The sequence below is a fragment of the Anser brachyrhynchus genome, assembly GCF_964034855.1.
Source record: "Anser brachyrhynchus genome assembly, chromosome: 1".
NCBI lineage: Eukaryota > Metazoa > Chordata > Aves > Anseriformes > Anatidae > Anser > Anser brachyrhynchus.
Window position 1 is genome coordinate 3,714,653 of NC_137694.1, and position 24,474 is coordinate 3,739,126.

General features: G+C 49.9%; 1 protein-coding gene across 1 annotated transcript in view; it reads left to right on the forward strand.

The window, feature by feature from the left end:
- The first annotated feature begins 13,793 nt into the window (after nucleotides 1-13,793).
- The window catches only part of LOC308188419 (uncharacterized protein), a 146,423-nt gene continuing 135,742 nt past the window's right edge, over nucleotides 13,794-24,474 (forward strand). The window contains exon 1 of the mRNA XM_080577397.1: nucleotides 13,794-16,609. The gene's annotated coding sequence lies outside the window, so the exon portion shown is untranslated. The remainder of the gene's footprint in view (nucleotides 16,610-24,474) is intronic.

Below are 24,474 nucleotides of genomic sequence, written 5' to 3' on the forward strand. Positions count from 1 at the left end.
ATTGCATTCTTCACCGTCCTTTGAATGGATAACGAGATGCCCTGGTGCATTACGAAGATAAAACACGAGGGCACCTAACTCTGCAGGAGGACTGGGGATGGAAACATGGATTGAGCTAAGCCCCTCGAGGTTTTCCTTCAAGCTAACCCAGAGCAGACCTGCAGCTTGGTCCCTTCTGGGTGTTTTATCACAGCAGGTGCCAAAGCACGATACTTGGGCTTGGGAGACCTGCTGTGAGCTCAACAGCCACGATGTAGCTTGACTTCACCGCACCGCTTAAGGAGGAAACTGAACCTGCACAGTCTCAGAGTGTGGACACCAGACCACCACCTCCCTCTGACCATGACTTAGCCCTGAAATAACCTTCTGCTGTAGTTATGGGCACATAAATGCTCTCCACCTCAAGCCCTTTAGCTGTTAATTAAGCATGCCGTGTACACCCTTGTAGCTGAGATCTTGCTGTGGTGGCCAGATCCTTGTGGCCATGGTGGAGCCTCCATCCATGGCCTCACCTCAGATCTCTGACCAGGTGGCACCTTGGTGACCTGTCTTATGGAATCCATTACATGCAAGGTTGACCACGGTTTCTGGACTAGGCCAGGGGTGAGTTTTAAGGTGTTGTCTACCGTGTGGGTTCACCCAAACATGCCGCGTGTGCAAAAAGCGTGAATCACTGCTCCACAGCCTGCATAACACTGCCTTCCTCCAGACCCTGAAATGTGCCTGACTTCACACAATTAACCAATCACATTCTGGCACAGCAGAAAAATGATGTTGACAACTCGCACGGAATACCTTGAGCACCTGTGAGTCACTTCGGTAACATCTCTCTCGGAGATATATAACAGCACAGTTGGGTGCAGGGCTATTACAGCCAGATTTCATGTCAAGTTACAGCTTGTATCATCCCAGTACCCCCCCCAGCAAGCCCATCAAGGACATTGCTCTACGGCACATCCAGCAAACACCTGCCTGGAGAGCTCTGCTCGGAGCTGAGATGAATACATTCTTCGCCTCCCTCAACAGAGCAGCTATTCACTTGGATGTTCTGCATGACTTGTCCCGCTGCCAGATTTTGAGCCTTGGTCCTCGTCCAGGAGAAACAGAGACCAAATTGGGCGGCTTTTGCCTCGAAGCATCCACGCGCGGGCTCCAGGTGTTGTGCTGACTACCCGACGGGAGCCACATCATCCACAGAGCCAAGGTCGCTGAAGGTCGCTCCACCGCCGCCGGCGGATCCCGAGCGATGTGTCAGTGCTTCTCGAGCCCAGGAAGCGATGGCACAGCCCCACGGCAAGGTGAATGTCAGTTTTTTGGGGAGCCTGCTCTATTGGGGAGCCGCTGCCCTGTCACCCCTGGTGGCCTCACTGTCATGGGAAGGCAACTCTCTCCGTGAGGTCCCAAGGCGATGGAGTCACGCCATGGGGAGGACTTTGCTCCTGCTCCGTCTTCGCAACTTGACCAGGACAAGGTTCAGCGTCCAGACGTGGCTGGCAACAAAACAGGATTGCTCCGGGCAGTCTCTGCAAGTCAGCAGAGGCTGCGTTTTGGCAAAGAGAACGGGGGCGAAGCCTGGCGCAGGAACAGTCGGCGACACGGTTGGTCAGCGTCCCCTGCAGCCCGATGGTTGACCTTTTCCTTTGCACAATGAGAAAGCAATGTCCTCCCTCCATCCCAGGGGGACTCCGCCAGACCCCAAGCAAAGGGGCGTCTTTCATCTCCCCCGGCTTTGGGTGCCAACAGCAGGCACCTACAGCCATGCTCCTCGCCTTCAGATCCCTTTTGTGACCTTTTAATGGGCAGATGCAGTCGCATCTAGAGACTGGTCCATCGTTTTTGATACCAACATTAACGTGAAGCAAATCAAGCCCTACTATCATGATTGACATCTGTAATGCTATGGTCTTTGTTTCTTGTGAATTAGAAAGGTGCCTTGGTGAGACACTACACAGCCCACCCTGTGAGACCCTGACTTTTTGCTCAAATGGCCCTACTTGTCCTAAAAACCGTACCCAGGTCCTTCAAAGTGTCAAAAGCTTGGCAGCGATGTAAGGGGTGCTATGCATCTGTTGGGTTTGGGGGATAGCACCAAATTAATATCTACAATAACTTCTCATTGCTGGAATGGGAAGTATATCTACTTATACATTACTACAAGTAACAATGCTCAAAAATCTGCTGGTGTGGTGCCATAAATCAGAAAAAAGGTTCCCATGAGCCATTCCCACCCTAGCTCACCAGAGAGCTCCCTGCAAAGCAAGGCTGGTGGCTTCATTCATGTTTTGCCCCAAATACTTTTTGTGGATCTTGAACATCCCCCAGGGCTTTGGTTTCTGCCTCCAGCACCGTGCAGATGACATCGGTCAGCATCACAGAAAGGATGGGTTTGTTGGCAGATGTTCCACCGGCGGTTCTCAAGTTGGCCTCGGACATCCACTGCATCAGAGCGCTGTCTGTTCTGCATTTCCACACCACATGAGGGAGGAGAGGACTTGTGGCGAGCAAGGGATCCCCGCGGGACCTCACGGACCACATCTGATGTGCCGGGAAGCCAGCCCACAAGAAGATGGTGATATTTGTATTTTTTGCATTACCAAGTTCCAGAGTCATCGATGATGTGGCAGCATCCAAGGGCTTTACTCAGGCAAGCTGTGATACATCAGTGGCCCAATTCGTTCAGTTTTCCTTTTCTTAGCTATTGGGTTGATGAAAGGCGCACCCATCGAGCTGAGACCCTACACTGGTGCGATTGTAAGGGGCACAGGAAGACACAAAAAGTTCCCGTGCTTGCAGTAGGCATTTCTAATCTCGGTATTTCCTCATTGTCCTTCATCTCATCAGGCTGTGGTCACAATCTGTTGGCATTTCTGCAGTTATTTTCATCTCCCGAGCTCTTCAGAGACCCTAAAGAAGCTGAATACTATGATTTTCTGGTACCTTTGATGGGTTGTTTGTTTAAAGGAGCTTTTGGGAAAGAACAAGGGAACATCCCTGAGTCTAATCTGGAAATTGGATCTTTTGAAGTGTTCCCTTTTCTGTTTGCCAGTAAGCTGAGCTAAGCTGCTCTCTCCTTCGGAGCAGTTAATGCTACTGAGGTGTAGAGACGTGTGGTTTAAAACGTCTAGGTAGCACTCCAGGGTGGGTCAGGAAATCATCCAAGACTTCCCACTGGATGATGCATTGCCTTGCTTTTAATGTTGCAAACTCTGAAAAATTCGGGCAAAAATTTTCTACGCTGAGTGTTTTGTACCATTTCTGCTTAACTTTCAGACAGAATCACTCAGCTGTTTCTAAGAACAGGGGTGGGGAAATGTAAGCTTTTTTCTCCCTTTAAAGAAAATATCTGTGGATTTGTGCTTTGGAGCTGGAATGTCCATTGGTTTCAGTGAATATCAGCCCATATGAAGCCATTTGCAAAAACATCAACTGGCCCATTTCCAGGTGAGATGTCTTAGATGAGAGCAGTGAAACCCCCAAAATACTCAAAGCTCGCTGGGTGTCCTCACCTGGAGGCAGAGCAGGGCTGACCCTGTACTCCCTGGGCTGTTCTGGGCTGCCAGCTCCATTGCCCTGTCCTGTAGGGCTCAGCAGGGAGCAGCCAAAGAGAAATGTTGATTAGCTGCTCATTAACAGAGCTCTGCACATCCTGAGCACCGAAAGAGGCAGCAGCTCTCTACAAAAAATATAGTGTTCGTGTGTAATTGAAGGCTATCTGGATGCACCCACACGAAACGGATTGCTGCGGTTTGTGGGATATTTTTAAGCCAGGGTCTTCCCACCTTGTGCTAGCTTGTCCTTGGCCAGCGAGGGTGCTCCTCCTCAAATGTGCCTGGGTGCGAGCTCCTGTTTTTCACATTGCTTTTGCAAAAAGCCCTACAACTAAAGGACAAAATAAGGTGAAAACAGTCTGTTATTGGTAAGCGTCAACAGCAGCGATTTCTCCTTCCCCATGCCCAGAAGGACCTTGTGGCACCCAAAAACTCCGTGGTAGGGCAGAGGTTTCAAGCTGCCAACCCCACCCCAACCACGTCGCTCACTCCCAGCCCACAGCAATGCAGGGCAGATATCCTGACAGCGCCTGCCTCATCACCTCCAAACATTTGTCACAAAAATAGCGTGACCCTGCCCTCGTTTCCGGGGTCCCCCACATCCTCCCCGTGCCCCAGTGGGGCGGCCACATGGTGCTTGCACGGGGAGGATGAAGTAATGTTCCCGTTGACCGTGATGCCATCACCTTCCCCGTAAAGCTCCCTCCTTATCGCCCTCTCCGTCACGTTTTCCTGGCAGGCAGCCCAGGCACGGGGTACGGTAATCTCCCAGATGGTATCAGGCAGGGCAATCAGCTGGCGCTGGAGTGTCTCACTGCAGAGTTCAGGGCGATAGCACGCACCCTTAGGTGCGGATGAAGGCCAGCAAGCCGAGGCGGAGATTTCCAGCCCTCTTGCCGCCCTCCTTCCCTCCTCGCCTTGTTCCCTGTTTCCCCGTGGCTCTGACCTTGGCCAACGGGCTTTCTCTCCCTACTTCATAGGATCACAGAACGGCTCGTGCTGGAAGGGACCTCAAGGATCATCCAGTTCCAACCCCCTGCCGTGGGCAGTGTTGTCCGTGCCAAAGGCACTGCCTAGCACGGTTTTTCAAAACCAGGTTTGTTTTCCCCCGGATTGCGTGTTGCGGGTTTCAGAGTTGCTAACTCCCGCAGTTTTATTCTAAAATGTTGTGATATTTCATGCCGCCTTTGGCGCAAGGGTTCCTGGCGCCACGTGGCTCTTCGACAAGGAGTTTTTATTAGGGGCGAAACAGAACGGCGCATTTATGGTCCTCACGCGACAAGGAAAGCAAGGCAATATGCCCCCTCAAAGTTCAGAAAGCAGGCACAGAAAAAAAAAAAAAACAAAATAAAATACCGCCACCCAAATCTGTGTTATCATTTCTTAAAGGCCCGTGATTTGTAACCTGCTGTGATTTTTCTGGTGCTGGGTCACTTCTCCTGCTCTCCCGGGGGCAGCTGCTGCAGTGGCTTCCAAGCCGTTCCCTGAAATGTGGAAATCCCCCTTACACAAACAATGGCACTGTTAGTCTTGCTGATTTTCTGGAAGCACAAAAACATGTTTGTTTTCAGCCATGATCCACTGAGGGAATTTCCTCACTGATTTGGAGTTTGGGATATTTATTTTTTTTTTTATTCCTCTGAAAGCCATTTTGCCAGTTTCCAAGAACCTCAACGAACTACAATTACCGAGATTAAGAGCGTTAAGCGGTTGGCATCCGACGGAGAAACAGACCCCGGATTGTGATAAGTTTGGTGGAAACGGCCAGAAACAGCTGAGCAAAATGACCCCTTTTCCTGCAGGGAGCCTGAGTGCTCGAGACGAACGTGCCCCTGTCTGGGACAAGAGGTTGCCTTTGGCAGGAGCTCCGTGCTGATGGGAGTCCAGGCAGCTGCCCAAAGCTGCTGGTGAGCAGGGGAGACCTCGATTTGGAAAAAAAAAAAAAAAAAAAAAAGGTGCAGGTTGGCAGGAAGGATGTTCAAGGGCATCTCCCAGAAGATAAACACGCCAAGAGGAGGGAAGGGTCCAGCAGCTCACTGACGGAGGGCACAGGCATGCTGTGATGCCTCATCACCAGCACTTGGTCCCGAGGTCCTGGTGCCTCCTCACAGCGCATCTTTGCAGCCTGGAAGATCTGAAGTGAGGTCCGACCCTCCCCGGGGATACAGAGATGGGAGTCCCACGAAGCTCCCGCAGGAGGAAGGAGCTCCTCTGTCGGCTCCACACACAGATCTTCCCCGCGGGGAAGGCGGCAGCTATTGAAGAAGGAAATCTTTGAAGCCGTGCTGTGCTGCAAGTAACTCTCAGACACCCTGAGCGACCCCAGGAGGAATACATAAGGAGCTGGTTTGTCTAGAGTGGCTTGAAGGATGTGAGGGATTTCCTAAAATCATCACCGAGGGCACGTCCGTATTAATTTGTGTGACTGCAGAGCCTTGATTACCGAGCTGCCAGCCACGTTGGCAGCTCAGCACATCCACCGGAGCACGTTGGCTCCTTCCACCCCAGCCGCTCAGTGGAGACCCAGCACCCACCGAAAATTCCCCATCACCCATCCTCATCCAGCATATATATATTATTGCAGTAGCATTATAACTTCCATGCTTGCCCTAAAAATTGCTCCGAAGGCAGCGTTCCCCACAATCTCCTGGGCTGGTGGGATCCTGGGGTGGTGGGATTGCAGGAGGATGAGGAGCCCTCGCCCCCTTCCCAGCGTCTCCGGGGTGACCCCGAGGTGTCGAGTACCCATCCCCATCCCAATGAGGGTGTCCCACACATGGACACACCACTTTCCCCACAATATGTTATTTTTTGCCAGCGTGATGCTGCTGTGGCTCCTCGGGAGGCAGGATTTAATTGCAGAGATCTGGAGCAAGGCAGATTTTGTCATGTAAATGATTCCTGTCACAGGACACGATCTAAATTTGGATTCTGAGGCTGGGGCTGAGCAGAACAATCTCTGCCGTAGCATGGCAGCTGTCAAAGGTAGGGAGAAGCTTTGAACACCTACAGGAGTGACGGCTGGTGCCTTTTATTTCACTGCGGGGTACATTTCATCCTCTGAACACATCGAGTGATTATATATTGCTGGACAGGAGCGATCCGGGGAGACGGGCTCTATTATTCCCACTCTTTTTAGCTAGGGTAGCCAAAAAGCCCAAGCGCTTGTAGGCAATAAAAGGAGTCGTTATCAGGGACATGATTCGATCTTGAGATTTCCAAGCTCCCAGGCCTGTGCTCAGGCCACGAGCCAACATCACAGCCTGTTTCTGTTTAGTGTTTTCGCTCTCCGCTCTTCGGCATCACAACAGGAGCCAGCGCTTTGTGCTCCGCTCCGCCTGGCCGTGCTGACTCTCGCCGCATTGTCCTCCTGATGCTGCCCCACAAAGTACCTGCTCCTTTACAACAACTACTTATAAATAAAAAAAACAGCAGTTCTGACAGCAACAGATAAGTCTCCGGTAAGGATGGCTTTTGGGTGTGGATTCTCTGGCGTCTCATAGGGTGAGGGGCTGCAGCTTTACTTGCAGGTTTGCAAGACTTCATGGCCACCTGGATTCCCAAGTCTTGCTCTTCCCTGCTGCTCCCCTCTACCTGCTTGCTTGCTTTCATTAAACTTCCAGAAATTTCACACTCGTGAGCTTGACAGCTCTTTATCGAATTCAGCTGGAATTGGCCAAGGGGTTCCCAAACTGCGAGAGGAGCCGGCAAGACAGGGACATAAAACATGAGCCCAAAGGCATGGCACATGAACACATTGGCCTTGCGTCCTTCGGAAGCCAAGCTAATGGGGAACAGCAAAAATTCACTTTGGAAGATGGCTGGAACAAATCCTGTTGAATGCATAATGCGAGTAATCTTCCAGCAGCTGGGAGAAGCGCTACGACAAGCAGAGCAGGGAGGAAAAGTGCCTCATTCATAAGATCCTCCAGCAAACGCGGCGCCTTGTCACGCTCATACAAAATACATGAAGAAATCACGATTTTTGGTGGCGTTCAGCGTGCACAAGCGCTCGGTTCAGCAGTTTAACTCTGCACAGACCCGTCACGGGCACAGTGCTGGAGCAGATCACGTTTGGATGGGTTCGTTTTGTCTGGCCAGAGAGTAGGGCTGCTGGGATGGACTGATTATTTAAACAGCTTCAGCTTCAATGCAAATCCCTCGGCTGTGAATATTCGGTTGTAAATTTGACATACTGTTTCTATACGCCAGTAAAACTTGACCTAGACCGGTAAAACTCTTAATGAGCTAAAAAAACACACCCACCCAAACACAAATCTAGAAAACCTCTTGGAACACATAAGGAAATATGGGCAGAATGCTGTTGGCAGCATTTGCCTTCATTTTGCTGAAGGTCTTTCATCAGCTTTTGATTTTGTGACCCGTAGAGCAGTTCCACGGCATATTAAATTAAACCAGCCCATCCTAATAAATCTTTTTCAGTAGTAACAGCACTGAGGAGCAGCTCCAAAAGGCAGCCTGCTTGCAGTGCCATCACGTAGAGCGATGCGCCCTCCCCAGATGTAGGGCATGCGAAGCAGCAATTAGCTGGCCGGGGGGAGCCCCCAGCACGTAAATTTCAGGTGGGGAGCTCTACCTGAGTCCCCCTTGGTAGGAAATCTACCTTGGGTCCAGATGACCACCCATGGGTTGAACTCCAAGGTCAGGATGAGTTTGCAGAGCGCACAAAGCCGCCTGCTCCGCTCCCAGCGTCGCGGCCACGTGCCGGGCTGCAGGACATCACACCTGGGCTCTGGTCCATCTCCCGCTCGAAGACATGGTTCTGATTTTGGAGACCTCCTCCTGGCTTTGGCTCCTCTCCAGGATGGAGGAAATAACTCAAGTGACTCTTTGGCAGCGGCAGTAAAGAGGAAATATTAAAGAAATCCTTGAAAATGAAAGAGGCACAATCACGAGCAAAGCCCAGTGAAAGCCCAGTGCCGTTGCTATGATTTTCTTTTTGGTAAAGCCCCTATCTCGGGTAGTAATTGAACCCAGAAGGAAATAGGACCTTGTTCATATTCCTCCTGTGCCCAGGGGCTGAAGGTATGAACCAGGGCTGGGATGTGCAAGCAGCTGCACGGATCCAGACCACAGGGACCAGTCTTACCCGAGCGGCACCTTCTACCTCCTGCGAGTAGCTCAAGAGGGAGCAGATGGACTCAGATTTAAGGACAGATAAATGAATACGAGATTTCAGTGACAAAGCCATCTGTCTCGCCAAAGTCACCCACTTCAGTAGTCTGTGAGGCTTGGATCCACCCACTTGTGTTGTAGAGCCAGACTCCAAGCTCAGGGATTTTACTTATGGCTAAGTGTGATGCCTGCTTTGCGGGGAGATGAATTGTGCCCTAGGGGTAGATGCTTCTCTGCATTAACTGCAGATGCAGAGGAGGATTTAGCTTTGGTTTTGTCATCTAGAGTCAGCACGTCCTAGGCAGATGCTCAGTGGTTCAGCTCTTTCCCCATTAGAAGGAATTTGGTTGGTGTCTTGGCTCACTTGTAGTCAGGGCCGAAGTGATGGGCATGCAAAGGGCATGCTGGTGACAGCATGGCAAGAGGACTGGCACCCAGAAGGATCAGCCCTATCTCTCCTCACCCACTACCACCTGACGGTATCTTCTCCTAGATTAAAAGGCAGCACAGCCAAATTATCCCTTTGGTATTTTGGGTCCTCAAAGATGCACCACACTGCTCCAGATGGAAGAGGGGTGAAGTTCTCTGCCGTGCCCCAAGTTTTCTTGGTGTTTGTGTACTTGGACGTGAAGAACCACACAGGCCATTGCCCACTCATCCTGGATCAACACCTCTTTCGAGCTCTGGCACACCTGGGTCTGGCTGGGACATCCCAAAGGCACCTGGGGACACAGAGCCAAAGGGAGAAAAGACCTGCTGGGGCATTAGAAACAAGCCATGAAGTCCCAAACACCTTCGGGACTTAACCTTTGAGTTACATTGGCTTCGCAGAGCAGCTCTCAGGCATTGGGTGCTTGTGCCCAGATGCATTTTCGGGTGCATCAACCCCAGGAGCAAACTCTGGACCTCGGTCAGAGCCCTGGTGCGGGTCAGGCTGTCTGCCTTCCTCCTCATCCCTGCCACTTGCAAAGAGCCGGCTGGCAAAGAAAATAAACCCGTGATGGCTTCGTCTCCATGAGCCCTTAATTTCTGCTTACGTAAATAAGAATCACAGAATCATGACCACCCCGAGCTGGAAAGGACCCGCAAGGGTCGGATCATCAAGTCCAGCTCCAATTAATGTGCAGCCCCGATTAACCTGCAGCCTGCTCTGGCGGGTGCTGAGGGATGAGACTGACCGCCTCTCTGCGCACGTCCACGGGATGGAGGCTGCTCTGCATGCCAGGGGTCTATGCTCTGGCAGTGCTTTGTTTGCTTATTGAAACTTTGAAATGTAAAAGGCCAGCCGGGCAGAGCTTTTTGTGGCTGCAGAAGCCAGCCGGGCATTTGCACAGCATCTCAGCCGTACAATAGGAAAGGCGGCAGCTCTGCTTCCAATGTGTTTCCTTTGCTGTCCTCCCACCCTCGCTCCTACGAGCTCCTCATCATAATTCCTCCAGCACAGCTGACAATTCCCTCCTCTGTTTTCTGTCCCTGAGAAGTCTCTGCTCAAAGCACCAGCGAGAGCTGCCGGGTATTCGGGCTGAAGGCTCGCACAGGTACCTCTTCCGAGCTGCTTCCCCGCTATTTACCTGCCTTTTGTGTGGTCTGGCGTGGGCAAAGGCATATTCACCCTCTGGGCTCCTGGGCTTTTTGTTGGAAACAGCATCAGAAACTCCATCCTTTGGAAGCTGTGCTCCTCACGGGGCCATCAGCATCCTCTGGCACGCCGCTGGCAGCCGCCGCCTCGTTAAATCTCAGCTCCCTGTTACCTCTAACACAACTGGGGCTCTTGCAGGTGTCTGGCGAGCCCCGCACGTGTTTCTCCTGCAAATGCATCAAACGCATCACTTTCCTCTGGTCTGGCTGATTTTTCAAGCCTTGCCACAGCCATTCATTGATCCTTTGAAGCAAATTGCAAAGCAAACAAACAAACAGAGACAAACCAAACCACAACCCCCCAAAACACAATGCAAGACGCAAGATAAAGCCCCGAAGCCTCATCAACCTGCATAGCTTAAAGCCAGAGAATATATTAAAAATTTCCATCATGGAAATTTCCTAGCTCAGCATGGAGATTTCCCACTATATTAGACTCTTCTGTTTTTCAAGGCTGCAAGCAAAGAATGGAAATTTCCAATTACTGCATCAAAGGCTGCTGCTCTCCTGACAGTCTGCTTAGCAGGGGTCATCTGCTCCTGTAGGACATTAAATAATTTAAGGGAGGGACAGGGAGGGTTTGCTCAGCTGCAGCATTTCCTGCGAGAGGCACGAGCGTTTCCTCTGGGGCTGGGTGGGAGGGAAGGAGCCCGCTGGCCCCAGCAGGGTCAGGACCCGGGGGACTGCTTGTGCCCGGTCTCTGCACGCTCGTCGGGGAGCAGGGGGAGCAGGGGGAGCCCAGGTGCTGCCGAAGAGCTGGAGCTGTCCAACCTTCACCCTGCTGCTTCCTCTGGACTGTCTCCATCCCTCCCATCGCATCCTGGAGGGAGGAAGGAAGGTGGAAAAGCAGGGAGCGATCTTGTCGCTCCCCCCGCGGCGGTAACCCCAAAATCTCTGCTGGTCAATGGGGCCATGGAAGGGGGTGGAAATCTCTAAGGGACGTGGGTTGGTGATGGGACGTGGGAGGTGAGGCTGATGGGCGGACTGGGTGACCTTGAAGGTCATTTCCAACCTGGACAGCTCTGTGATTGTCAAGGCAGGAGGACCTGAGCCACTTCTACCTCCTTGTTGTACCGCGGGTTCGCAGCACGGGGTGAGCAGAGCAGCCCCAGGCTGGGGCGGGTGGCAGCCCCCGCCTGGCATCATTTCATCCATTCCTGCTCGTGGACGGCGCTGGAATTCCCTCCCAAGGTACGGTGTAAAAGTGCAAAGTAACGGCACCACACGGGTGATTTTCTTCATCGAGTCTCAGCGTCACAGCATGAGGCATGTTCAGGGTGGTGCCATCAGCGTCGCCAGCTCATCTGCCTCGGCATGAGCACGGGGAAGGAGGAAAGGGAGGAGAAATGACTACGTACGAGCCCAGGGAGAATTCTGACTCGGCCTCGCTGTGTGATTTTTGCAGGCCACGTCTTATCTGCGCTTGTAAATCTGACTCCGTGATCTTTATGGGAGCGCTCTCAGATTAATGCGTCTCCTGAACTCTGGTTGTTACAGAGTGTTTTCTGCTGGTCCCAGCTCATTACAGAGGTAATCATGTGAGCCAGTTTATTTAAAAGTGGAACTGGATCTGAATGTTCTCCACGCTGAAAGGCTCTTAAGAGCACGAGCCCGCAGCAGTAACTGTCCGTACCTCCGCAACTGCTCGCGTCCAAGAAATTCAGAACTCTTTGCAAAGCAGCATCAGTGTGGTTGTTTCCTTTAGGGGGGAACAGGAGGCAGGGGGAGACAAAGTGGGGTGTTTCAAGGTTTCTCTATGAGTTATTGGTAAAACTGGGATCAGAGCCTTGGTCTTGAGGCATGTCGGCCCTTGTACCTTTTATATCCCCTTGGTTTGAAAAACAAGTCACCCGGGTTGGTGTCGTCAAGCACAGGAGCAGGTATTTGCAGTCTTTGAGGATCAAGATGGGTCATGGAGTTACAGAAAAGGGTAAAGCAAGGTTTTCTGTGAGTTCATCTTCATAACATTTTCCAGAAAATACAGCTGCTGTTAAGGGGAGCGTCAGCGTGAGTCAGGTATGCGACGAGTTTCAGGCAGCCAGCACAGGAAAACACCAGCAAAGCTTTCTGAAAATTAAAGGAAATAATTTCTGACACAAATGGTCTTGCACCAAGCATGAGGCAACTGGTTCAAACCTCGTTATGACAAATAAAATTACATTTATCACTGGACCAGAAGCTGGTGGCTGCGCACAGACCCATGAGCATCACCTGCAACAGCTCTTGGTAGGAGCTAGGAGAGAGCAGTCTCAAAGAGGGATGCAGCAGCTGGCGGCACAGTAGGGGCTGGTTTCCCAAAGCTGTGGAGTGCAACGGGATGAAACATTGAGATGAAACACTGGGATGGGAATCGGAAGGTTGCAAAGAATTTCTGGGGTATGTCCAAAAAGCTATAGTGTTTGGCATGGTGTTCATCTTGGCCAAACAGCAAGAAGAAAGCAGCAAGAAATAAAAAGCAGTATATAGTAAAAGGAAAGCAGAGAAAGAGAGGATATAGATAGCAGGTGGAAGGTATGCCGTGGAGGGAATAATTAGGAAAACTGCAGCTGGCACAGGCAATGTGGATGACTAAGGTACGGAGGATGTGGAGAAGTTCTTAAGGTGTTTGATGAGCAAAAGGAGTCCTTGCAATGGAGATATTAAATGGGGAGGGGGCAGAAACATTCATACACGTTTCTTTTCTTTATCTAGAAAGAAGCAGTGCCACGTGTAAAGGAACTCCTTCTCTGCTCTTCAGGTGGGATTTGGTTCGTCCAACCCAGCTATCAGGCTTTAGCACCCAACCCAGCTGGCTTTTTTGCCTTCCTAAGCAGCTGATGGAGAGAGGCAGCTCTTCTCGAGGGTGATTCAGTCACTCCGGAGATGGGTGGGCTGAGCCACTTTCTAAAAGTGACTTTTTTATTTTCTTTTCTCCATTGACTAGGGAGGAGGAGGCTAGACGCTTGGCTCCCACTACTCACCTGCCTTTTCGGCAGCTAAAATTAGGTGAGATGAGTCTTGTCTGTTTGTAGAACCAAGGGGGATGTTGGATAACTACTACAGATTGGTATTTTTAGATCAGTCATCCAGGAAATGTGCATCAACGGGCCCGTGAGAGCTGCCTCCAAAGGCCTCTGTACTACTGGCGTTGGTTTCATTGCCGGTCTTGGAACATGGAGGAGCTTTTAAAGGCCAGGGGAAGGGCAAGGAAAAAGCCTTGACAAAAAGGTTGACAAAATGGTTGACAAAAATGCAAGGAGGACAGCATGGGGAGCTACAAGCTTGGCATCAGTCCCAAGCAAAACAGTGGAAATGCTGACATACAATTCAATTCATATGGGATTCAATGAGAAGAAAGCAACTAACGTCAATCCAGACGGTTTTGATAGAAAAATGGTATTTTCAAGACTGGTATTTCAACGGCTTACCATTCTTCAGTGAGATTACAGACTTATGCGATAGAGGGAATTACAGCTCTACAGTATGCTATCCTCGTACCCATACTCCATACTTAGTTGTTGGTGATACATTTTCATTAAAAAAACTGGCACTCTAAATTATCAGAGAACTGTTTGTAAAATGGGTTAGAAACCAGCGGCCTGACAAGTGCAAATACCATCGTCAGGTGGGAATTCAGCACCAAACACAATTTTGAAGGTGAGTTTTCACAGGGATCAGAAGGAGGCCTGCCACGTGGAGGCAAAGCAGGGAGTTGGTTCACGGTCTAGGAAAAACCCCACCAGATGTTGAAGGGAGGAGGACCTGACTCAAGAAGGCTGCTCCTCGTGAACGAGTCCATCTGCCTCCCTGTTCCACTGCTCATGCTCATCTAGAGGCTGCTCAGTGACTGCAGGGTTCGGATATTTTCCTTGTGCCAGCTCCTGGGACTCGATAATATATCCCCAAATCCCACCGGCTGCAGATATTTTGATGCCGGCAGCTGTTGGGCACCGATGCGGTCAGGAGGCCAAGGGATGGGCACATGGGAGCAGGGAGATGGCACATGAGGGAATGAGGAGGGAACATGCTCCATCCTCGCTATGTCCAAAATACTGGGTGGCAGCAAATCTGTCTGCTTCCTATAAAATGTGACCCTATAACCTTAGCGAGCAATCCCCAGGAGACCTCTAGGTAAAAGCTCTGCATCTTACAGCTGAGGTAGGAAGCAAATGTGCTGGCCATGGACCATAGAAGGCCTTGTTCTTCCAAATCTTCTCCTCCTTGGCCGGACCCGCTTGTTTTTTCAGGCGTGCTTTGGATACGTGGCCACCCAGATGCAACTTCTCTGCAGCCTGCACGTGGAAGGGAAGGGGATTTATCCCTGCCTCGCACAGGCAGGTTGCACATTGTCTCATTGCTCACCACCAGTGGAGGATGGAAGCCTCTGTGCATCAGTGTAATCTGGTAATTAACCATGCTAAATAATGAGGAGATAGCTAGATAATTCAGTCTAACCCTTCCCACTCTAATGATAGTGTTTTATGGGCTATAACACATTTTCCAGCTGGACCCTACTGCTCTCCTGGTAGCACTTTGGACTTCCAGGGACTAATGTAATACAATATGATATAATATAAAAAGCCTTCAGAGCAGCCAATTATACTTTTAGAACCAAGTAAGAGGAGTGCCACACAAGATGGCAAAAATTACTCCGGTAACAGAAGAGATTCATTGCAGAGGGCGTTTTCCGTGTGATGCCCAAGCAATGACGCAATCTGGTGCCTCTTACAGCCTCAGTATATCATGCAGACAGCAAGGGAAGTGTGCAGGAAGGATCCAAAAGTCCTGGGCTGACATCCCAGTAAAGCCAATGGCAGGATTTCCATCTCTTTCAGAAGGGCCAGGAGCTCACCCCTGAGAATCCGTCCTGGCTCTGCCGGGCCGTGCGTCCACCTCCGACTTTTCCTTTTATGCCATCCATAAAACGGACCCAAAGCCACCTGTTTTACTCATAGGGCTGCTGTGCAATTTAACTCACCGGCACTCGCCTGTTGAAAGGGTCGAAATAACCGCAGTGTTTTCTTTATTGCCTGAATATCTGCCCACGGTATGAGGGCTGGGAGCAGATGCAACTCCCAGCTGTGCTGTGCAAGCAGCTGTGAAGCCCTGCAGGCAGCAGCAGCTCGCCCTGGGGTCCACGTGCCCACCCGTCAGCCCCTTGGGCAGCTCATGGGTTCTGCTGCTCTGCATTTTCGGGGCAATAAGCAAGGTGTAAACTTCATAAACCTCCTGTTTTAGAGCCTTTTACCTTTCAAGTCAGTATTTGCCTGTGTTCCTCCCAGCCCTTGGTCTTCTAGCCTTGGGAAAGCAACAAAATCCGGACTCGGATGGCACCAGAGGGGTTTCCTCGGGGAAAGCCAGATGGATCCGGGCTGCTGATGCACTAAGCTGAATGTGTCTGAAAAGGTCTGTCCTATTTCTAGGTGGTTCCCCGCTGAAACTTGAGGAGGGGACCTGAGGCTGAAGATCCCCTTAAATCAAAGAGCAATGGGGGTGTCTTGCGCCCTCTCGATAGGACAAGCCAGGAGAACATTACCCAAACAGTGTGTCCTGCCCATGTCTTCCCAAGAAAAAGCATTTAGAGCCAGAAAGAGCTTTCCCAAAGTGAAAGAGAACTGACGACACGGTGTCCCTGCGATAACCAGACCGCAGGGAGAGCCTGAAATTCAGAGACACAGAAGTGAAGGAGAGATTTTGGCCTCCAGATGTGCTCCGGGCACTGGGCTGGGCGCTCAAACCCAAGCAGAAGGCATCACGGGTGCTGCGGCAGGCCAGCGCGGGGACGGTGGCACCCTGGAAATGAAAGGGAGGGCTATAGAAGGGGAAACCAGGGGATGAGTCACAGGCAGCTGCTGGCGAAGGAGGCAGCACGAGTGTGCTTTGTGCCGGCTTTCCACCCCCTTTGCCGTCTAAAGCAGAGGATTTCTATGCCTGTGCTTATTGCTAGCACAGAGCGAGCGCCTGCTGAAGTCTCGAAATCTTCCCTCCGGAGGCACCGACGCAAGGATTCGGAGCAGGAGGTCACAGCCCAGAGCTGGAGGGATCTCTTCCAGCCCCACCTCGGGCATCCTGCACGCCTTTGGGGGGGCACACAAGCAAAACCCCTGGAGATTCAGGGCACGAGGCGAGACGTGCCCGCTGTGCCCCGTCCCGTCCCGCATCCCGGAGCAGGCGCTGCGAGCCCGGCGGCCGTAGCGAACAAAAGGCAGCCCCGGGGAGAGGAATTCACAGCCACCATTTCCCGGAGGAGCTTTTGAAGGCGTCGCTGATTGCTGTTTGCACGCGGGTGCCCGGCTGGAAGCGCCCAGGTAAGGTGATGCAGCTCTGCCTGCCGGCTTTTCGCATGCGGTAACTCAGATCCCGCGTGTCGCTTCCCGCCAGCTGCTCCGTCTTTGCGCAGCGGGGAGAAGGCTGCCAGGAGTTTGTAAGTTTTAATATTCCTCCCGGCCGAATAATGGACACCAGGCTTTTAGCAGATCGGCGCTCAGGAGTGTTAGAGGAGCCCTAAATGGCCGAATTGTTCCTCGCGCTGAAAGAAGCAGGCATGATGTTTCCAATTATTCTTCATTTCAGACAACAGCTAGCTGTTTTCGTTTACTGGAGCAGTAGCCGGGGAGGGAAACAATATTGAGTGAACGGTGCTGAAAAAGGCTCTGTGTAAAGCAACAAATTTTTCTGACATGGACCCAACCTTGCTTTAGAATATTGCTGGCAAGTCAATAATAGGTACAGCAGAAATCAATCGGCAGCAGTGTTGCAAACGAGGCAGGGAGCATAGAAAGTCCTTTCAGCACAATAAATAAATCTCTGCTTGTTCAAACAAGTAGCGTTTATGACATGATATGGAACTTCCAAGAGCAGGCATTTGTGCAAACAGAGGAAGATGTTAAGTTTATTAAGCAGCGTAACTGAAAAACAGTTCGGAAACCTCTTCTCCTCCCCCTCACAAGACTGGAGAGATAAAACATTAGGAAAAAAATCCGAGCAAAAGGATCTGAAACTAAAGGATCTTGCAGAGAGATGCAGCAGGGGGGGAGGCAGCCTCCTCCTCAGACAAGATGCTCTCTTGAGCATAAAATTATTTTTAGGATACAAAGCTATGGTATCGTCCTATAGAATTTAGCAGGAAATTATACCTTTCTGTTGAGCTTTTGGATGTTATTAAATCTCTGCAATAGATTTTTAGAGGTTATTAAAAACTCTGTAAAAATTAAATTATTCTCTGTTTAACTCTACAGCCTTTTAAAATAACTTCCATAAAACTGAGTTAAACTTCAATTGACTCCCACTGCTTTCATTGCTTCTCCAGGTCTATGAGATTTTTCCCTTACAGGTGCATTATGTAACATTAAAATTGCAGTTGATTTTCATTTGTAAGTAAGTGGACTGCCTTTCAGCTACTCTACTCTTTATTAAAATGTACGACTCAATAGTATTAAACAACTAGTAGCAAGGCATAAAAACCTTATAAAATATTCACAGATGTATATAGAAAGAAAGGTGTTCAGAAATACTTAAAATCTATTAAAATGGTGGGTTTAAAACCTTGGAAAGTCAGGAATAACCTGGACATTGAGAGACCTAAGAGACAACTCAAAGTGCAAAGAGGAAAGGGCACAAAACAAATAGGAAATTTTGTAATGTATGAGACACAGTAAGGAAACCTCCTAGGAAACTGGCAATCTTGCAGCCCATCAGAGAGTAAAAGGAGCAATTAGGATGTTGCAGAGAAGAGAAATTATTTCTTTGTGTCTCTTTCCAACCCGGAGATTGTCACTGAAATACTTGCTCTGTGCTTGCTCAACGCACGCAATAAATCTGGGAATATTGTTGAAGAATTAGGCTAAGCCCATGCTTGAACATTTTGTGGGAGTAACAGCGTCAGCAAAAGCCCGTGTGCTTTTTATATTATACCAGCAAAGAGTCAGCACAATGCAAAGGCAGCTTATTCTGCTAGAGGAAGCTTGTTTACCCCAAATTACCCAAACCAAAAATGCCGACAAAAGACAAGTTGGCGGAACATCTCCGCTGAGGCTGCGCGTGGATTTAGGATATGGCGAGAGCTCGGTTGTATTCCTGGAGTTAGGAGCTGGGGAGCTGGTTTCTCGGTGTGGGCGCTGCCATATTCCTTCCCAGGCACCCGAGCATCCAAGGCTGAGCCCAACTCTGCGTGCTGGATGGAGGGAGGCAGGCATCCCTTCAGAGCACGTGCCCCAAACGCTTAACCCGGGTTCATAAAGGACATTTTGGGACGTTCTCAAGTGACTTGCCACCATCCCCAGGAAGAGGAGACAAGTGCCATGTCCCAGCCATGGCTCCCAGACGCTGGCTGTGCTGCCTGGGGCTCTGCTTTGGGACAACTCCAGCCACTGAGCGTTCCCTAGCGTCGCTCTGCATGCTGGCAAGCCCCGCTTGCCTGGACAAGTCATATGAGAGCAGAAAGAGATATGCAGGAAAAAGATAACGAATTAAAGAACAAGAGGTCATTAGGATGGGCTAATGGGTACCTCCATGGGTTCTGGGGCAAATTAGCTACGAAGCAGTTAGCACTAAGAAATATATGCCTTCTTTGCATTACAAATCTCCGCAGTACCAAAGGACCAGAGTCCACCTGGGTAATGCCCACGGACAGCAGTGACTTTAGAGGAACAACCGAGCGGTGGCCATTTGGGCTGTGTTCCCTGGATCTGAGCCCAGCTGGCAGAGCCTGGGCACCAGGCTAAACTCTTTTACTCTCCAGAGCAGGGAGAGCAACTCAAACTGCCCATCAGGAACGTTAAGCTCAGGGCCATGCCCAGATATTGCCTAGGAGAGCATTTATTAGCCGTGGCCAAAACTACAGCAGGCACCAGGCTAAAAATGTGATAGCAGGGGCAATTGTTGACCCTGGTGCTGGCCCTACACAGTCTCCAGTAGCCACTGGATCAGACCAAGGTCTGAAGAGCTCCCCCAGCTACCTCCAGCGATGCCCCTGGGCGCATCCCCAGCCCCTGGACCTGGGGCTCTTTGCAGGAAGCACATCTCCACCCTGGATAAATTAGTGCCTGGGATCTGCCTCGTGGCCCGCAGCACTGCACAAAAACAGGAAAGCCGTGCAGCCACCGTGGCTAAAAGTAAATTCATGATTAGCTAATATGTTTTGCTGTAATAGTAACACAGTGCTGTCTGGAGCTAGCTCAATAGCCAAAAATGACTGGTGATAGTTACACCCTGTGCTTTGCACAGAACGATAAATAAATGATCCAACAGAAAATGCCTCACTTGGTTCGTCCCATTTCTTTACTAAGGTGCAGGCAGAAGTGCCAGTTCTAAGCTCTTGGGGGCAGGACTTGTCGTGTTTTAGGCTGAGGCTTCCAGCATCCTCCATTCATCACTGTCCTCGGTGGCTTTCAGAAATCCCAGCTATGAAGCAACTATTCCCGGGTGGAACATAAACAGTTGTGCTGGTCGAGGCTCCGCTCGCGCCCCGTGTCGTCACTGTCTGCAGCAAAAAGGAGCTGCAGAGATGGGCTGCATCAGGGGATCCTCCCCCAGGTGCATCGCGGGCCCCGGCTCATGGCAGGGACGGTGTGCACCTCCCCAGGCTGCTGCCGAGGCGGTGGGAGGGCAGAGAGGTGGCCTCGGGCTCCCTCAGGGAGCACCACCAAGGTCCCTGCACCAAGACCAGCGTGGTGGGGATCCCACACCTTTCCACAAAGCAGGATACAAAGCGGAACAGCAGCAGGGACCTCCCCAAAACTTTTCCCCTCCTGTTTCCAGACGCAGAGCGCTTCCCAAGGGAGCCAGGCGGAATCTGACATGAGTGATGTGGCTTTTGGCTGGCCCTCTCCACCTGTGACTCTCAAAGCATTTGGCAAGGCACGCTTTTCCCTTTCTGATAATTGCAATAATCTAAGCAATGCGCGTAACGATTCAGAGCTTTTATAATTACATACTTTTGTCCAAAGGACACAATACAAAGCAACACAAATTAATTTCCCCTCGTTCAGTTTGCAACCATGAGTTAATTGCACAGAAAGCAAACGCAGGAGACTTCAGATGCTGTCCCAAGAAACTGCTGCTGTCGTTCATCCAGCTGGTCAGGATGTGATGATCAGTATCAGTTACTCAGCAACTGATCTGGCATTGGCCTCCTTTGATTTAATGTCCTGTAGACTCACTTGAGCTTGCACGCAGGAACGAGTTCTCCTAGGGACACACAGTGTCTTCTCCTGGAAATGTAGTATTTCTTGCGAATCCTGGAATTCCTCTGAATTACAGGGAGGAGTTTTTCCACTGGGGAGCGGAGTGCTTGTGAATCAGCCTTCTGAAGAAGAATTAAATTTGCTTATAATTTAAGATTTAGCTAATGCACAGGATGATCTTTTGGCAACGTCGTGATGCAAGCTTGACGTTTTGAGGTTATAAACCTCAAGCAAATAAAGGCAGAAAGAAGAATGGCTTCAGAAAAGTTCCATTGGGCTATAAGTCAGAGGCTGTTCCACAACATTTTATCTCTGAAATGTCATGCTGTACTGGCCTCAAAGCAAGAAGAACAGACGGTTCATCTAATACAATTATTTTAGGATCCTTTCATCATAAACAGTGTGCATGCCAAAATGAAAACGTATCATGGGAAAGCATTTCTCATTGAAGCCCGAATCTCCTCCCTAATGTTTATTCTATGTCATGGAGAACACCAGGGGCCAAATACACTCTGGGCTAAAAACACTGGCATGAGTTCTTGCAACATAAATCTGGCGGCGATTCAGGACGTGGCAGCCAAAGGAGGCTGCGGGCTCCCTGGTCCCGGCAGACCCGCTGGTGGCTGTGATGGAAACGGGGTGATGAAAAGCAACCCGAAGCATGCCACGGTGGCTCGCTCCCTTCCGCAGCTGCCGGCTGCTGTCCTGGTCCCTGCCGTGCCGGCGGAGCCGTGTCCCGATCTCCTGGGAGGTGCAGCGGCAGCCCCGACCCTGGTATTGACGGAGATCCCCGCGTGGTGGTAATTTGCACCTCCTTGCAACAGCAATTTGAATGCCAGCCTGGGTTGCAAATCAATCTCTTCTCCATTTTCAAGAACATCACAAAGTCTTTTTTCCTGCGAGGAAAGCTTTCAGTGCCGTTAGCTGAGTTGGGGCTGCTGCATAATTCTCTCTTATTCTCAGCACGTTCACTTTTAGTTGATTATTTCGGCTGTTTCATTGCTCCCACATTCTGGGCTATTGTCTTCTGCCTTGCGAGTGTGATCTATAGTTTCAACCACAGTCACACTGCACTTTGCTTTATTTAGATTCCCCTTATTTCATTGCAGTCCTTCTGCCGTGGGGCTGGTGTGACTGACTTTCACGTCACCGGCGAGGTTAGCAGTAATGACTTTCATCATTTCCTCTGGGTCAGTCCTAAAGACACTGAAAAACCCAGGGTCCAGAATAAATAAACGGGAGACTTCAATATTTCCAGTATAATTGAATTTCAAATTGCATTGTAAGATCTGTTGCCGAAATAGTTTTTAATCCATTTATTGTACCAGATTAGTCTTTGTACCTTTTTCTTTAATTGGGACTGTGTTCAGGAACTGTTCAATAACTCGCAGAAATCTAAATAATTTATAACAGCCTTATCTTTATTAACCAAACTTACATTCTCATTAAAAAAACATCCATTTGTTTGACACGACAGGCTTTCCATAAAACTGCTCGGGCATATCAATCAGGTTAATGTCCTTTAATTCATTACCAATCATGTCCTATATCAGATTTCCTTTGATATTGTTTGGGATCAGTGTTAAACGGATGAATTTGCAATTACCTGGGACTTTGCTGGTATAGGAAATTCAGTCTTCTGAGTCCTGCACAGAGCATTCCTACAAACACATGCATACAGAAGCAGCCACTTCTGCTGGCAGTCAGCTAGAAGGAGCAGGACAGCAGTACGACTGCCCCAGGTGCATCCACACAGCACCCTGGCACCACAGGACAGTTTGGGTAGGGAAATACCTCCACAAGTCTCCAGGCACCAGGGATGGCTTCAACATCCCAGGAGTTGGACTCGATGATCATTATGGGTCCCTTCCAACTCGGGATATTCTATGATTCTATGATCCCCAGATGTTGCTCAAAGCCTTGCCTGGTTTTGCCTGGTTGAGTTCTGCAAGGATGGAGATCCCAAAAGCTCTCTGAGTTCCTGTTGAGCTGTAATTTTTTTTTTCTCCTAATACCTACTTGCAATGTCTTTTGCTGCAACTTGTGATGACCGCCTCTTGTTCTATCATTATGCCCCTCCAAGAAAAATCTGGCAGTGTCTTTCCAATAATCTGCAAGGGTTAGTTAAAGACAGCAGCAAGCTGCCTCTTTTCAAGCCCGAGCAACTTCTACTCTTCTTCACCAAGCCTCCTCCATGGGCTCAGTGTTGTATTGTAGAATCAAAGAATCATTACGGTTGGAAGAGACCTCCAAGATCATCTGATCCAACCATCAACCTACCACCAATGTCACCCAATAAACCATGTTCCTCAGCACCACGTCCAACCTTTCCTTGAACACCCCCAGGGACGGTGACTCCACCACCTCCCTGGGCAACCTGTCTCAATGCCTGACTGCTCTCTCTGAGAAGAAAAGTCTCCTAATTTCAAACCTGAAATACCCAGCTTCACCAATAGCCCAAGGAGATGCAGATTGCTGCTTATTTACTGATCTCTGCTTTATTCATATGGCTTAAATGCTACGTACATCCTCGTACCTGCCCTGTGGAGAGTACTTGTGAGCCTGGAGAGCCAAAGGAAACCCAAGCCAAAGTCACCGGTGTAAAGAGGAACCACAGGGACATAGACGTAGGTGGAGCTGCAGGTCTGGCACTCATGCGACCCTGCAGGTTTGGCTTCTTGTTTAAAGTTGTCATCATTTTAGGAAGAACAGTGACCTGAAGAGCCAGGAACGCCTTGTAATACATTTCACATGGGCTTGGGTTTGTTGTCTGATTTTCTAAAAGATAGCAACACATTTTTTGGTGAAAAGCAATGCCATCTGTGTGCTGGACGATATAAATCTCAAAGAATAAAGGGACGTTTCAACAAGCAGTACACTCAGACCTTTAATTGCCTTTCCTAAATGCCTGCTTGGCCTCCCACTGAGCTGGAGAGGGGTGCCTCAGCAGGCAGGCGACCTCTGTAATGCTTACAGGAACCATCACATTCATCTGCCACCCTAAAAAGAGCTTTAGATTAAAGCTCCTGTCTGCTCTCTAAATCTAGGTGCTGGGAAAGAGAGGGGAGGAGAGGAGGGTGTGGGAAATGGCCTCCTCCATCCTTCTGGCCAGGAGTAAAAGTCAAGGCTAGGACTGGCGTAGTGGAGAGCTGAGGGTGGGTTTAAAGGACAAATTGATTATTAATTACATCTGTGATAGGAGAGCAAAAGAAGTAATGGTTTGCTACCTGGAAAAGGACCAGACGTCTGTCTTCTGCAAAGAGAAAAGACAGATTTTGGCTTGCAAGCCCAGCAGAAGGGCTTTAAGCTACCTTTGGAGGAGGCTGGCAATGAAAGTCCAAGTGGTGGAGCAAGTGATGGGGTGATGGACCAGACTGTGGCTAGTGGGCAGGAGCTTGCTGAGAATAGGATGGTGGAGGTCGATCAAGCTAGAAGAGAGAACAGAAGGATGGAGTTCATCCCTCCGAAAAAAGGAAGGAGTGAGGAAAGCAGAAAAAGGAGGCTGGGCAATAAGCTGTACAAAGGCTGGAAACAAGCCTAGAAAGTGATGTCTGTGGAGGAATGGCATGAGTATGGAGGGTCAAAATGTGAAAGACGAGGGACAAAATGAGTTTTAATTATCGAGGTATGTAAAGGGTGAGAAGAGAATGCTCTGGAGAGGTGTCAGAAATAAGAGGAGGGCAACAGAAATTACGTGTAACTGAATCAATGGAAAACAAGAGACGAGAAGTAACAACAGACTGGAACATTCGTTATTTGTCATGCTTTATCAGGACTACTTCTACTGAGGGAGTAAGTCAATCCAAAACAACAGAAGAACCAATAAGAACCGGTTAAAATCCTTTGAAGAAGTTAGACCAATTCTAGCCAGCAGGGCTGGATGGAGCTCCCCCAGAAAACACTGGCCAGAGCAATTCCCGAATAGTCAGTGACAGAGAGAGCCCGAGGAGCAGGGAGCTCCACGAAGAGAGAAGGGTAAACGTAGTGCT